Source organism: Bombus pascuorum, unplaced genomic scaffold (genome assembly GCF_905332965.1).
Source record: "Bombus pascuorum unplaced genomic scaffold, iyBomPasc1.1, whole genome shotgun sequence".
Lineage (NCBI taxonomy): Eukaryota > Metazoa > Arthropoda > Insecta > Hymenoptera > Apidae > Bombus > Bombus pascuorum.
Genome location: NW_026869761.1, coordinates 217,293 through 233,214, shown reverse-complemented (window position 1 = coordinate 233,214; position 15,922 = coordinate 217,293). Strand labels below are relative to the sequence as shown.

Below are 15,922 nucleotides of genomic sequence, written 5' to 3'. Positions count from 1 at the left end.
AGACCGTTCAAACAGTTCCATTTCTAATTCCAATTCAGTCACAATATTGACCTTTGTAATAAAACACTAAGTCTAAAGAATAAAGACTATTCCACAAATCAACAGTTGTGTAATTATTCAGAAATTACGCGACACGCTCCGCCGTGTCATTTAGGACCATTTTTGGTTGAACGACTAAAAGCCAACTTGTTTGAAACTGTATTTACATGTGCGAATTCGAACAACCTAATTAAGGTTCATCGACTTAATCGTTCGTCCAAAAATTGCCTAATGCAAACAAGATTTTAGATATATATATATATATGTAATGTTGTGATATTTTTAGAAATCAGGCGATCGAGTCGTGAAAACTCAAGAATCGATTTTCTAAAGTCTTCTTCCGTATCTCCTAAAATCTCCGCTTCTAATCCCTCTTCTCTTTCTCCTTCTCCTTCTAACTCTTAACTTGCTTTTCATTTTCGTTGTTCTCTATCTTCGCTTCTCGAAATCCTGTTTTATTCTCCTTCCTAAGTCCCTGTCCTTCTCTATTTATATCGTTCGACCGACTCCCAGTAAACACAGGCAAAGTCAAACCGTCGGTTGGTGTCCTAAATTCTATAGAATTTACAGATATATATTACAGGCGAGTATAATCGTTCGCGACAACAATCAACACTGTGAGCGTCTGGATTCACTGGATATTGGATACGTAACACTCATTTACAGAAATAGCAAACATATGTACATTTGTCGATATAATATATCAATATTTCATCCACAGTTCATTTGTTTTCTTCTTCTTCTATTTTTTTTTTACCGTAAGAACTTCGCAATATAGATCCACTTGAGATCCATTTATACGAAAACGTACAGTGACCGTGCCGTGTTCGGACGTTCATGCGTTATTATTTGTTGTATCCGATTGGATGTATCCGAGATGAATGTGCCAGTCAGGTTGAAGTTATACACGATACATTATTATATTATTAATTATTATTATATTATTATATTACCTATAAGAGCGGTACTTCTGGACGAACAAGAGGAAGAAGTGTACCAACAAAAGGAGGAAAGATTGTGGTGTACATCCGTTATGACAAAACCGCAAAGAAAAAGGAGAATTTCATATTTATAAGCAACTAATAAATTACGAACAAGAGTTTTATGAATACTTTAGAATGATACAGCATTCTTTTAATATTTTACCGAATAAAAATCTAATATTCTCTTATTTACATCTGACAATCTTTTTTAAGGTTTGTTTCGCGCCACCTTCTTCCCCGAATAGTTTCAGCTAATACAAAATTAATCTACGCAACTTTTGAACTCGATTGGATAGGAGGAAATGGTACCCTTGGGTTCTTAAATATTAAAATTATTACTTAAATAATTATATAATCGATATATACTCGATTGTATTCGATTATCTGCTAATCTTATTATCCTTTTAGTATTGATTATAGCAAAAAGTTGTAGATTTAGACACGACGCATCTTTTACATTCTACTATTTTTTGTCGCATGATAAACAGTTTCCGAAAAACAAAAAAATTGGTAACTGTAGATTGTACAATACATTTTGATAAATTTGTTCATAAATTTTTATAAAAAAATTTGTTCAATATTGAAATATGTGTGCATACATAAATCAATGAAATGAAATAACATAAATTCTCAAAGCATGAAATTTTGACATCATTCACGTTTTAATTATTAAAAGTTCGGTTCAGAATTAGCATGATCGCAGCATAGTAAAAAGATTATTACAGTATACGAAATGTAAAATAGCTTCGTGAAAGGGACTGAAAGAAATTAATTAGATAAGAGGCAGAAGGAATTAATGAATAAAACCCTAAATCCGATATATAATAATACTTGTATAACTTTTATGATTTTAGTCTAATTTATATTTCAGAAATGTAATAATTGCCTCTTTTTCCAGACAAAATTTTACGCATGTTGTTCATTATATATTTCTTCCTCCTTTTTTCAAAATTAATGAAATGTATGGTGCGATTAATTAAATATATAACAAATAAAAACTGGACTACCTATGAAATTTTAGGTTTTCCTGCCCGTATTTTAATTGCGAATGGAATTTTTCTTCATTTCAAGGAATATAACAATATATATGTATTTATTCAATTTATTTTCATCCACATTGGAAGATATATGTATGTGTTTTAGTGCTTCGTTGAAGATCTTATTCGAATGTGCTTGTTAAGATTTAACAAGGTCTTGTTTTACATCTGCTAGAAGCTTATTCGTAATGTATTATTAATTAACCTCAATCCTGCAAATCTGCTTCGTACAATTCCAATAAAATGAATTATAGATACAAGCATCTAGTAAATAAGTGATTTATTTTACGCAAGAATAAATAAAAAAATTGGAAATGAATTGTTTTCTGTTTTAATATACTTAAATATGATTTGAAAAGCATACGAGACACGTTACAATGGCTACACTAGTTATATATTCCATTTTCATAATATAAAATATTTATACTCATATGAAAGCACTGCTAAATGATATTTAATATACTTGGATTTAATTAATTAGTATATCAAATGTTATAATAAATACAATGACGTGCCAATACATTTTATGACCGCTGTAAATTCCAATAATCAATACCTTATAATAATTATATAATCAAAGCAACTGAACTTTTTCAACCATTTTTTACTCAATCGCATTTTTCTAACGTTAACAAACATATCAAGATTAAGAAACATATAAAAAAAGTTCTTACTAACACGCACGATTTCCCGTTTCAATTTAACGTTAAACATTTTCTTGAAACATTGCGAACCTTATTTGATTGCTAATCGGACCAAGATACAGATATAAAGGTTTGAAGATATCACCAACTTTTCTCATTAAGAAAGAAAAACGCATAAATTAAATGAGAAAATCAATATTTCCGAATAGCATTGGAGGATTTCCCTTAATTCCCACGACACTTTTGAATTTGAAAAAGCATAAAACATTTGAAAATCTATGGAAACGAATGCACATACAGAGCTTAACGAAACGGCTCATATCTTCTATGTACACTCGACGGTAGAAAAAGGTCGCAGAAAGAACGAATAAAAAGAACGCGATGAGTCGGCGGAACATGTCATTAATTACTATACACGGTTCGTACCTAACGAAGAAACGTGAATCCGTCGCGACGGCGGCATTGCCACTCGAAGTTCATTGGAAGTCGTCCCCTAGGTCTTACATTAATTAACAATGTCAAGGCTTGATATGACATCGACGAGTAAAGGAACGCTTCTAAAAAAGGTAGAAAGAGAAAGAGGAGAGAGAAAATTCGAGTAAACATCAAAGAAAACCACATAGAAAAAAAGCGGAAATGATCATGTACAGGCTGTTGATATTTATACAAATTCATATTTTTATGAATATAATTAAGAAAACGAAACGTAGGCAGAGAACTGTTTCGCGTATTAAATATCATAAGAAGTATTTTATTAGGCAGTTTTGAAAGTTTACAACGAAATTTAAGAAAATTTTAAAGGTGTTGTGCTTTCATTATAAAATTAGCGTATCATTAAGCGGCACATTCGATAATATTTTGTTATTTTTCTGGGTAGCTTTACGATTTTTTTCTTTTTTTTTTTTTTTTTTTTTTTTTGTGATGTAAAAAATATTTTCGAAATGTCAAGATATGAATAAAATGGGGTAAATTCTCGATGAATACCTTCGTCTACTTTTCATGGAAATAATATCTTTTTTCCTTGCTCGAAATCACACTGCTTCTATTACCCAGAAATATTGTTACAGAAAGATATCTGTAATTGACACATTTTTGACGTCTAATTAAAAAAACTGTTTGTCAAACAGTATTTTGCAAAATTACGTAATTTTTTTATTAGATAATTTTCTTTAGATCTGATAAATATATGTAATATATAGAATATAATAAATATCAGGTGTGTAAGTATAAAACCGGAATTGTGACTGGCGATGAAAAGTGGATATATTTTGAGAATCCCGAGCGTAAAAGATCATGGGTAGCTCCAGGCGAACCACCGACATCGGCTACAAGAACAAATCGCTGTGGACGGAAAACGATGCTCTGTGTTTGGTGGGATCAGAAGGATGTGATCTATTATGAGCTGTTAAAATCTGGCGAAACCGTTAATACTGAGCGCTACCGACAACAAACGATCGATTTGAATCAAGCTTTGCGTGAAAAACGACCAGAATATGAAAAAAGGCAACACAAAGTAATTTTGCTCCACGATAATGCACCATCACATACAGCAAAACTTGATGATGCTGCACGACGCATGTACAATGATAAGGAATAAGGACGTCTTTCAGCTTCTTTTCATTTCTGGCTAGTATCACGCGCCGACACCGATAATAAAGATCAGCTATATTCTTTTTAATAGAACCATCCATTTTTTAACACGTTAATCAATCTGTTAATCAATCTGCATTTCTCGTAAAAGGATAGTGACCTTTTATGTCGAGAAACCATTAGTACTGAACGAAAAACCTTTGGAAAAGCTGAATAATATAAATAAAATAATTAAATTTTAGGTTTTTGTCGTTTTTTATCACTATAATATTAATTATTTATATTGAGGGTATTATAATAGTATATACTATAATAGTATATAATATTATAATTTACAACTACATAATGTTATATAGTGCTTTAAGTTAATAATGTTATATATTAAGACGTCCTTAGTGAGGAGTCCCCACACTTCTAGCAGCAAAATGACGTTCGGTCCCGCGCGATTCTTCTGACGATGGATATAATAGCACGTACATGTTCCGTATACTTTGTAGTTGCGGGCGACTGACTTGTCGAGGTAAGTCGCAACTTTAGAGTCGCGCGCGATCCTTAATCGCGGTAGTACGAATAAAAATTGTGCCATATTCGACAATGGATTTTATAATCGCGTGGCTAGTCGCAAATGGAAAGCACGCTTCAGACGGCAACGTTGGAAGACCAGAAAAATAAAGCTGTTCTGTCTCACAAAAGAAGGATACGTACATATGTGTTTCCTTATTCTTTCAAATTTTGGCGCTGCTGCGCCAATTTACGGCTATTAAAATATGGAGAGGACTTGGAGAGGTATTATAAGGAACTTTATTCTAATATTCACGTAATTGCTCGCCACGTGTGATACTCGCCAGAGATCTAGGGCATAAGATTTTCACACTGCGCTTCTCTCTTTTCTCTCAACGGAGTCCTAGGCCATCGTACGACGCTCGCATACATACTACGAAGGGGATACATACTTGTGTGTGGTTGTGCTATACGTTACCTCCCTCTCGCACGTACAATACAGATGTACCATATGCCGCTCTTAGTTTGAAAAACCTGACTATGAAGCGGGAAAGGTGATAAATGATGAACTTTTGACAATACTGATAACGAGTCAACAGTTCAGTACTTTCCTCAGAAATGCGTTCGGTTGCCGTCGATCGTTTGGTAGTCGACATATTATCTTTGAAGAGAACGCTTTGTATATAGTAAGTATCTATACTAATAAATTACATGTATGCCTTTAACATTATCATTTTGTATAGTGCTTCTCCCTATAATATATATTAATATATAATATAAAATTTAAAATTCATTTCTGGTGACTTAAAGGACATAAGTATAACTTGTATGACTTGTGTATGGCTGTGCATTACGTTATTTGCAAATTAATTAGCAACAGTAATTAATTTAAGTTTCTAGTATTATCGTAATATTAAATGATTATTCTTAGGAAGAAAATTACTCTGTACGTGCACGTATCTTAAGTTGCTAAAAGTTAAATTACAACAAGACATGTAATGGGTTAATAGTGTACGATAATTAAAAAGAGTGTCATTTTTTATAAATTACGAAAAAGTTAATTATATCTGAACTAAGAAATGTCATAAATATCATAAAACGGAAGCAGAAGAAATAAAATTGAAAGATAGAATGAGAAAGAGTAATATTTTAAACGTGAAGGTTAGGTGTTAAATTCTACTCAAATCAAATAAAATATTTAATTAAATATAAAAAGAAGTTAAAGTATTTACTTAGTTATGTTTATTCCAAATTGTTTGTTTCGATATAATTTTTGCAAAATATTAAACAATATATACTTACGTAAATAAGAATATTACTTTCAAAGTCGAAACAATCATATAAACATTGATGTACGTGCATTATAAATTCATAATTTTATTTTATATACTTTGTTTCAGATAGAGAAATGAACATTTTTTTGCTCATTAGCAGTTGGTAGATAATGATGTTAAATCATGTGACATAATTTGATATGCTAGTTCCCTTAGATGGGAACACTATCATGCATGTATACAACTTTCCAGTGAAGCAAATAAGAAGAGAAACCTTTGTTTGAGTTAATGAATTAAAAACTATTTGAAAGTGGTCTGTAGAACAGTATAAATCAGAGAGATGACAACCGAAGTTACATAGTCACAACCTTTCGAAAACTTAAAAGAATTATTCGATAACGTGGGTAATTTGAAACCATGACCGGAAATTGAATAACTACGAGATTCAACTGATTATGTGTACAGTGGTTTAGAAATAAGCGCAGAAAGAACGCAGTTAGAAAAATTGGATAGAGAAGTACATCCTAAAACGTTGCTTCGTCATGATATGAAAGGTGGCTGCCTAGAAGACAGGTAATAGAAATCGCTATATATTTATCAATTCATATATTATACATAATATACCCGTGATTTTTCAGATTTATATATCGATCAGAATCTTATGATTCTTACCTATTTTATCACTGGAGTGTTATTGACACGTTTGTGTATTTTAGTCATCGTTTCATAACTGCGCCACCTTTTGGGTGGATTAATGTAGCACATAATCATGGTGTAAAAGTTCTTGGTACTGTAATTACGAAAAGAGAAGGTACCTGGGATGTAATATTTGAATCTCAGGAAGAAGTAAGAAGATTTGCAGATGCACTAATACTTGTTGCAAAATTTTATAAATTCGATTTTATAAGTCTGGTTATTAAATATTGAAAATACCATTAAAAGTGAGCAAGTTAATAATTTAATTTATTTTATAAAATATCTAACAGAAAATATTCATGAAGCAATTTGAAATTCTGAAATTATATGGTACGACGGCGTAACCAATGAAGGAAAATTCAATTGGCAAAATGAGCTTAATTACAATTGTTTCTGTTTGTAAATTTTATTTAATGTTCTGAATACAATGTTTCAGAGATTTCTTTTTAAACTGCGATGGCATTTACTTGAATTATAACTGGACGAAATCAAAATTGGAAAACGGTTTGGCACTTGCAAAAAATCACAGCAGAGATATTCATGATATTTATGTAGGACTTGATATTTGGGGAAGATGTTGTCCTGGTGGTGGTGGATTTAATTCAACATATGTAATTACAATATCACTTATTTTATTGTAGCATATAGTCATTTAATATTTCATTAAACCGTTATAATCTACAGGCTTTACCAAAAATACGACACTAAGGACTTTCTGTCGCGCTTTTTGGTCCAGGTTGGACTCACGAATTTTTCGGATCTAAGACATTCCAAGAAATAGAAGATCTATTTTGGGCACAGTTGTTTCCTTATTTATATGTTCATGTACCTATCTACGAAGAAGAAGTATTCAAAACATCATTTTGCCGTGGCAGTGGTAGCTTGTATTATCGCTGTGGTCAGGTACATTAAATATCTCACATTATTTTTAACAAACTGAATTTATCATAAAAGATATAACTTAGAAAACACGAAGTTGGCACCCTGCTGGGGGTAGCCACCCACACGCTATGTTTATTTTTATTTTATTTTTTTTATTACCGATGAGATATAACACTTTACCAAATGTCCTTCAGGACAAATTGTAAAAACCAAAATAAACTATATATATATAAAAACTGAATTTATTACATGAATATATTATAACTGAAATGTACATATTTTATGCAGGCACTATATGAAAAGGATGGGAAAAGATTTAAACACAAACCATTTTACAATTTATCCCTGCAAAATCCACAAATATCAGTACCTATACCGCACATGAAATTTACATCATCGCCTCAACTTCCAGAACCGAAAAGTGAAAACGATCGAAATGAGTGTTCAAAAGAACCGATACAATATGTTTATGAAACGAGGAAGAATGTTATTCGAGTATTAAAAAATGTTATAAATATTGAAAATAAAATGCCAATGCATCGAACTGTCAGAATTTGATATCTTTGTCCACGGGGATAAGACCACTGAGACAACAGTAACAACATAGAGATCGTCCTCCGGACCATAAATAATAATAATCTTTAAAATTGCTACAGGACAAACACCGAATCTTCCGCACCTTAGATCGGCTGAAGAAGCGCTTCGGCACTCTATGTTACTCTATCCCATCGGTCATCGAACACGGCAAGGGATATAGAGCCATAAAAATGCTTATCAGTAAGGCCTCTGACAGATCTCGAGTTCTCTGCACTCAGAGAATTAAAGATTCCAAAACCACGTTTCCGCAAGTAAGACGAATGCTATACCTCTTGATCGGCGCCCTCAAATTTTCTTCGGACGATTCTCACCGTCTTCCATAGTTGAATAACCTCCTCGTGTGACAGAACAGAAGATACATCGTTACTGGTACCAAGTCGACAAATAAGTCCACTTTGTGACGTCTCCGGTACCGCCGGCTTCCCAGAACTTACTAGTAACGCGATGACATGCCAAGAATAAACGTCTACGCAATACGTGCTTCTGTTATTCACGATCTTGTGTCGTTTCTTCCTTTCAAGTTATAAACTGTTCTTTGTACAGGTCTTTAATTAGTATTGTGCTTGCGTGCTATTTCATCACTTCAAACTTGTTAAACTTTTATCACTCGTTCCAACAGCACTTGTTATTTGTATGTAGCGAAGCATTCTTTATCCGGTCTCCTTTCTACCGCGCGAAAAGTTTCGTGAATCCCACAAGACTACTGGGGACAAATTTTGGAAGTGTGCGCCGAAATGTGTATGATGATATTCTCAGATTCCCAAATTTCATAATCTTGAAAATGCAGATTTTCGTTGAGCCGCTGGAACAGGGTCTGTACCTTCACCTGAGGAAACAGGGCTAATAACCGCTCCGGCTCCGATGTCTCAGAGAATTATTTCACATCGGTAGATTCGTTAACGATTCAATTTTAGTTGCTGAATGTGATAGGTTATCAGGCTTCGATATCTTCAACGCAGTACCAATATAGCTATAGCTCCCGCAAAGATGCACATTCTTCTTCTCCTTGATGCTCAATGATCTCTTGTACCAGCATACTTTTCTAAGATATGGAAGATGGGGAAAGTAGTTCCCTTGCTGGGGAAGGATAAGAACAAACCAAATCCAGCCAGGTACAGATCAACGAGTTTGCTGTTTGCAGAGTATCCATTAGTAAGGTCTTTGAGAGTGTGATACAGAGACTCATACCGTTTCATTGCAAACAGGCTGCCGTTCCTCCCGATCAGCAATTTGGCTTCCGGGTCAAATACAGTAAGGTCCACGCCATAATAAAATTCGTGACAGGCGTCTGCTGGTAGCAAAACTCTACTCATAGTCCTGGAAAGGGATTTTGACATGTTTCGATCGAGCGGTTTGCTATAAAAGCTGATACGATACGGTTTCTTTAAACATGCAGTTCAGGTGATTTGGTCCACAATCTTCGAAATGTGTCTCATTGGATGTCAAGCTCGAATATCGTCTTCGGAGTGAATAACTGTCTGCAACAGGGAACGTTCAACACCTCCATCCTGTTCAATTTGTATTTTAGTCGTGCTTCGAGCCTCTTCCATCTGAATAGCGACTTCAACCTATGCGCGTTAGTATTTGCCAATGGCCTCCTCATTTACGCGACGGGAATGTATTCATCCAAAATTAATTCCAAGCTACAGGAAATTTTCGATCGAATTATGGTTTGCTGTGGTAACTGAAAGTTCCGTACATTCTCGCTGATTTCTTATCACCGGCAATAGCCCCTATCCGTTCCGCATAAGAAAATGGTCAAATATCCCGGTATATATTTGTATTGCAAATTACAGATTACACAGCACGTTAAAACGCAAATGTAAAATAAATCAGAAAAGACTATTATAGCAAATAAAGGTTCGGTCCTCTCAAAGCATCTCTGCGTGAAATGTAGTCTTCTGTTGTACAAATTGCTGTCACCAATCCTATCCCGACTCATGCCTGTCCGATTTGGCTAAATGTCACAACGAGTCAGATGGACCAGCTCAGGCGTTTCAAACGGTAATGTCCGGGGCATTGCATGGGGCTGTATCGCACGAGCTATTTTACATACCAATACAAATATTTTACATAATTTTATATACTATATACAAGTTGCACATAGCTTTTAAATCTCTTGTATCTGTAGGACGCGATGAGAGTGCCATGGACTCTCAGTTGACCTGTTTATGTTAAAATTAGCGAAGAATCATAGAGTCAAAGTACGTCTAATCGTCGATCAACTTTGGTGGAGATTCATTAGATCCAAATCATTACTTGTATTATTTTTTTTAAATGAATTCAAAGTAGAGTATGCACTATCTATTTTCCACTTCAGGATTGATATTTCAACAAAACTGCGCGCATGCATAAACCATGATAAATAATTTACGACTGTAACTATAATGCATTTTTATATGCTACTGAGAACACCTACACTTCGTTAGCAGCGCGATACTAGTAACGATACTAGTGATTTAGTACGGGAATTGCTGGAAATTTTAAGAATAATCACCATTTTGGGCAACTTGTCTGAAAGCTAATTTCTCTGCGATTTCGATGGTATTGTAATATGTTGCAAGGCTCAATATTGTGGACAATTTTGTTTTCCTATACATGTGTAACTGATGATCGTTAGTTTGCAAATTATGTAGAAAAAGAAACACACTTTGCAAAAAATTGACAAGCCTTCTATCATCTTGCGATATACTGTACAAAGACGAACACATGCGTATAGGCGAAACAAAAAACGAAGTCAAATACGAAATCAAAACAAAAACCCTAGCGCTCAAAACAAACGATAGTTTCACTCATCTGTTAGATAAACTCGAGCGAGCACCAAAGGTAATAGACAATTTACAAGGCTATAAAACCACGATCGATAAAATAGGCGACGAGATAGAAACCCTTAATTTCGAACACAGAATCAAAGATATACAGTATTGGGGACTAACCACGCTCCAGACATTAGGGTACATAGCATTAGGCATACTAGGTATATATGGATTAAACAAAATAGGGGTATTCGAATGCATCAGGAAATGTATACCGAACAAATTATGTATCAATCTATTGCGCTGCCGAAATGAAACCGTAATCATCAGCCACAATGCGACAGCCCCGCCAGTACCAAGCACCATGGCCTCGACACCCAACATCCATATTCCAACCGATACATAATTCCTCTTGAGGAAGAGGAGGAATCAGCTGTAATTTTCAAGCCACGTCAAGTCCGATTCAACGAAAGTCTTCTGAAGACAACTTGAGGGACCAAGTTCAATCTAGGAAGGGGGGAATGTCACAGGTGCAAATCAAGCAGCTATATGATAAACCAGCATCCGTTCTCAGGCGCCTGGACGGCATATATGTACGACCAAAGACTGCTCCCACTCCAACGAATAAAAGAATATAAATGCTTCGTTCCAAATCATTCAGTCAGTCTAAAAAAAAATTACTTAACTAACTCAAATACCAAAAAATTGTATCATGGCGAAACGAAAACAGTATTGTACAAATTGAGAAAAAAAAAAAAAAAAAATAAAGAACTCGATCTCCTGTTAGGAAGCAAACAAGTTTCTTGTTTTTATCTTAATTTTTACGTGACAGCTGCCTCGGCTGGGCGTGCCCGGTGTCGGAGTGCGTAGGCAGTACGCCGGCGTGGTGCGAGCAATCGATCGCTTGGCGTGCCCGGTGTCGGGGTGTGTAGGCAGTACGCCGGCGTGGTGCGAGCAATCGATTTGGGCAGGGGACCTGAGTGCCAGCAGCCGTAGTCCCTGAGCGACCAGCAGCCGTAGTCCCTGAGCGACCAGCAGACTGCACAGGTCGGTGGCCATCAGAATTACGTGGGGTTTTCGTATCATTCCGGCAGCGGCAGCGGCGGGGCTCGATGGGCTTCCCGCGTTCGAGCTGCAGACCCTGAGGTGTCGCGAGATCTATCTCCGCAATCGAGGTCTGCTGGGCGAAGTTGGAGCGACGGTCGCGGTCGCCGAGGCGCGGTCGCCGAGGCGCGGTCTCGGCGGGAGCTGCTCGACAGAAGGCGCGCCGTGGCTGAGGGTACTCGGTTGGTGGAGGTGGCAGAACGGCAGAGGGAGCTTGCTTCCCATCCCGTGAGGATTGGCCGACGAGGGTGCGGCGGTGCCCTGTGTAGGAGTGCGTAGGCAGTACGCCGGCGTGGTGCAGAAATCGATCTGGGCAGGGGACCTGAATGCCAGCAGCCGTAGTCCCTGAGCGACCAGCAGCCGTAGTCCCTGAGCGATCAGCAGCCGTAGTCCCTGAGCAATCAGCAGACTGCACAGGTCGGTGGCCATCAGAATTACGTGGGGTTTTCGCATCATTTCGGCGGCGGCAGCGGCAGGGCTGAGGTGTCGCGAGATCTATCTCCGCAATCGAGGTCTGCTGGGCGAAGTTGGAGCGACGGTCGCGGTCGCCGAGGCGCGGTCTCGGCGGGAGCTGCTCGACAGATGGCGCGCCTTGGCTTAGGGTACTCGGTTGGAGGAGGTGACTCGGTTGTGTTCTGTTTTGAAACTTAGCATGTACAAGAACCTAAAAATTATGGATCTGTTCTATTTGGTTGAATTTAGTATATACAAGAACCACTAAAAATAAGGCTTGTCCTATTTGCTTGAAACTTAGCAAATACAAGAACTTGGGGAGCACGAGGCGGGTATGGGTTCTCAGTGCGTAGCATCATGCCCTGAGAAACCCCGATGTATCTGATGTTCACCTATAGTCGGGTGGCGGCTGGTCGGCGCTGTTGCGCCCGTCAGATCGCTGATCCGGTGCGGAGAACTTCGGAGAAGTTGGCGGGCCCATATCTGTCAAGACCATTCACCTCACCTTCACGTGGAGCTCCCCGTCGTCCTGCATCGGTCCCGACCGGGGTAGGGTGCGAAAGAGTGAGTGGCAAAGTAAGTGCCTTAGTTTCTCTTTAGTTATTGTTGTTGGATTACAGTTATTTTAGTTACATTTCTAGTTTTATGGTTATTGAATCGTGCTATTAGTCAGAAGTATTCAAGGAACGTTCGCTTACCGAACTAGCGCTTCCAAACATTTTGGAAATACTCGCAGGACATATGGAAGCAATTATCACTTGTAGTTTATGATTCGCACGGTCAACTTTTATGAAATCCATTAGGCGAATAGAGGGTGATTAAGAACTGGAAACGATAGAAGATTTCCATTGGATAATCTGTTTGTGAATAGTTCTCGATTACCAATGTTCGGTCAATGAGATCGACCTTTAGGAAAGTATGAACAACTTTGTCATCAATTTTGATTGATTATGAGTCTGTACAATCATATATAAAATCGGTTGACACAATATGCCTGAAACGTAAACGGTACATTCCGCAAGTTGCATTGGAATTGAACACCCCCCCCCCCCTCCCGCGTTAGCTTGTAATGATTATACTGCTAAGAATCCTGATTGCAAAAAGCTGTTACTCATTAAAAACTAGGACATTGATCATTACGATACTGTTATATAAATCGAATGGTAAATTCTTCATTCGTTATACCTTACAACTTCCGCAAGTAATAATTTCCTTTATTATTCGGAATTACAATGATGTTCCAAGAGGACAACTTTGGTAGGACAAGTATCTGTAGATACAGTAATATAATCTCAATTTGACCCACCAAAGTTGTATCTGTAGATACAGTAATATAATATCTGCCATAATACATTGCCGAATATTAATGTCATTTACTATATGCATATTATTGGGCTTTTATTGAAACGTTTCGTCAGTGGCTTGCCTGGACAAACATTGAATCTTTGAAAAGTAACTAAGCAGGAACGCCTGCGCTGAGTGCAAGATGGAAATCCCTGACCTCGAAACTAATTATTTATTTGTCAAAAGTAAAATTATTAGGATGATGTTTAATATCGTATAGTATTAGTATCGGTATTCATGTCTATTAATATGTATTAATATTAATTTATAGTATAAGTACATAGTGTTAGGATTTCCACTAGTATATTACGTATGGTAGTAGTATATATATTATTATATATTATCTTTTTAATATATACATGGAATATATTGGTTTATACACATATATCAAATTTAATTATTTCTACATATACCAAAAATACCTTTTTAATACATGGTTTATCCGCGGTAAGTATGGACAGCCCTTTATTGCCTGACGTATTGCAGATACCAAAAATTTGTTACATGGCGATTGTATGGTACAATTAGGGCACATTTTTAACAAAGACTAACTTATTTACATCATTATTCCCCGAGATATGGAGGTAAAGTTCAAATTCAACGTAAAGTTCAAGATAAAATTCAAATGGAACTATATATTGTTCTTCTCATGATTCGATAGTACTTATTTCACAAGATGCAATATTTGATACGTGGAACTTTAGACGCGAACAAGACCACCCAGCCACGCTTTTGACCTACTTGAGAAATGTTTTCCCGGAAAAATCAGTGAATTTATCACACAATATCTCAAAAATTAATTAAAGTCGGTAATATACATGGAAGGTTAATGAGAATTCATCTTGAGAAGCATTATCAAATGATGCGAAAAAAATACATAATTCCAAATAAAAGTTACAAGTTTTAATCTTTCTGATTGAAACGTTATATTTATGTAAAAATAAATTCCCTCTACGATCGATAAATAACAAATAAAAGTAATAAACAAAAAATAAAATTGTATTTGTAAATAACAGTTAATCTCGTTACATTAATACACATTGTCTTTAGACTTGTTCAAACAACAAATAATTCGTTTCCGCTTCTTATTTAAACTGTCCGCAAAATTTATTCAATAATATCCAACATTACTCTCAACCAAACAAATCCTGTTTGAAATATTCTTGAATCAATAAATAATTCGAGAATATAATTGGCTTTATAGATTAAAATGAACTATTCTCTATATACAAGAATATTATCTCGCACATCATCATGATCCAATATACTTTTCTTCCTTAGTTTCTCTTTAGTTATTGTTGTTGGATTACAGTTATTTTAGTTACATTTCTAGTTTTATGGTTATTGAAGCGTGCTATTAGTCAGAAGTATTCAAGGAAGGTTCGCTTACCGAACTAGCGCTTCCAAACATTTTGGAAATACTCGCAGGACATATGGAAGCAATTATCACTTGTAGTTTATGATTCGCACGGTCAACTTTTATGAAATCCATTAGGCGAATAGAGGGTGATTAAGAACTGGAAACGAATTACATGCATTAATAACGGTATCTATTACGTCTGGCGACACTCTACCTCGACCAGGCCACACACCGCGGCCAGGCTGGCAACCAGATGTCCGCAAAACATCACGGCGTACCCACAATGGCCTCAAGGACCCATCGTAAATCTTAGCAAATTCCAGCTAAGGTCCTTCAGATCGAACAAACATCTCTCTAGTAATTCGTTTTCTAACAGTTTATTGTTTACTACGAAAAGATTCGGGAAAGTTCGTTTTGTCACGTATGATGCTGTTACGCCACGAGGCTTAGTATAGATCGTATGTATTTCTAACCGTCGAAAAATATACAATGTATCGACCAGCGCATAGTTGTCGCCAAGTAGCGAGTTCCAGAAACGTCGATTTCGGTCCGTAGTGGGGGTCGTCTGCCCGAGAAGACAAAGAATTGATCTAAGGGCAATCAGTCTCTTTTGAAGATTCAAACGATTCAAATTTCGTTGTAAGATTTATTCATCTTATATA

At 36.2% G+C, this 15,922-nt stretch overlaps 1 long non-coding RNA gene across 1 annotated transcript; it reads left to right on the top strand.

Moving 5' to 3' along the window:
- The first annotated feature begins 6,697 nt into the window (after positions 1-6,697).
- Positions 6,698-10,153, top strand: LOC132915929 (uncharacterized). Its single transcript, XR_009659986.1, has 4 exons — positions 6,698-7,009; positions 7,201-7,375; positions 7,449-7,667; positions 7,935-10,153. It is a non-coding gene; the product is annotated as an uncharacterized LOC132915929 (long non-coding RNA).
- Positions 10,154-15,922: the final 5,769 nt, after the last annotated feature.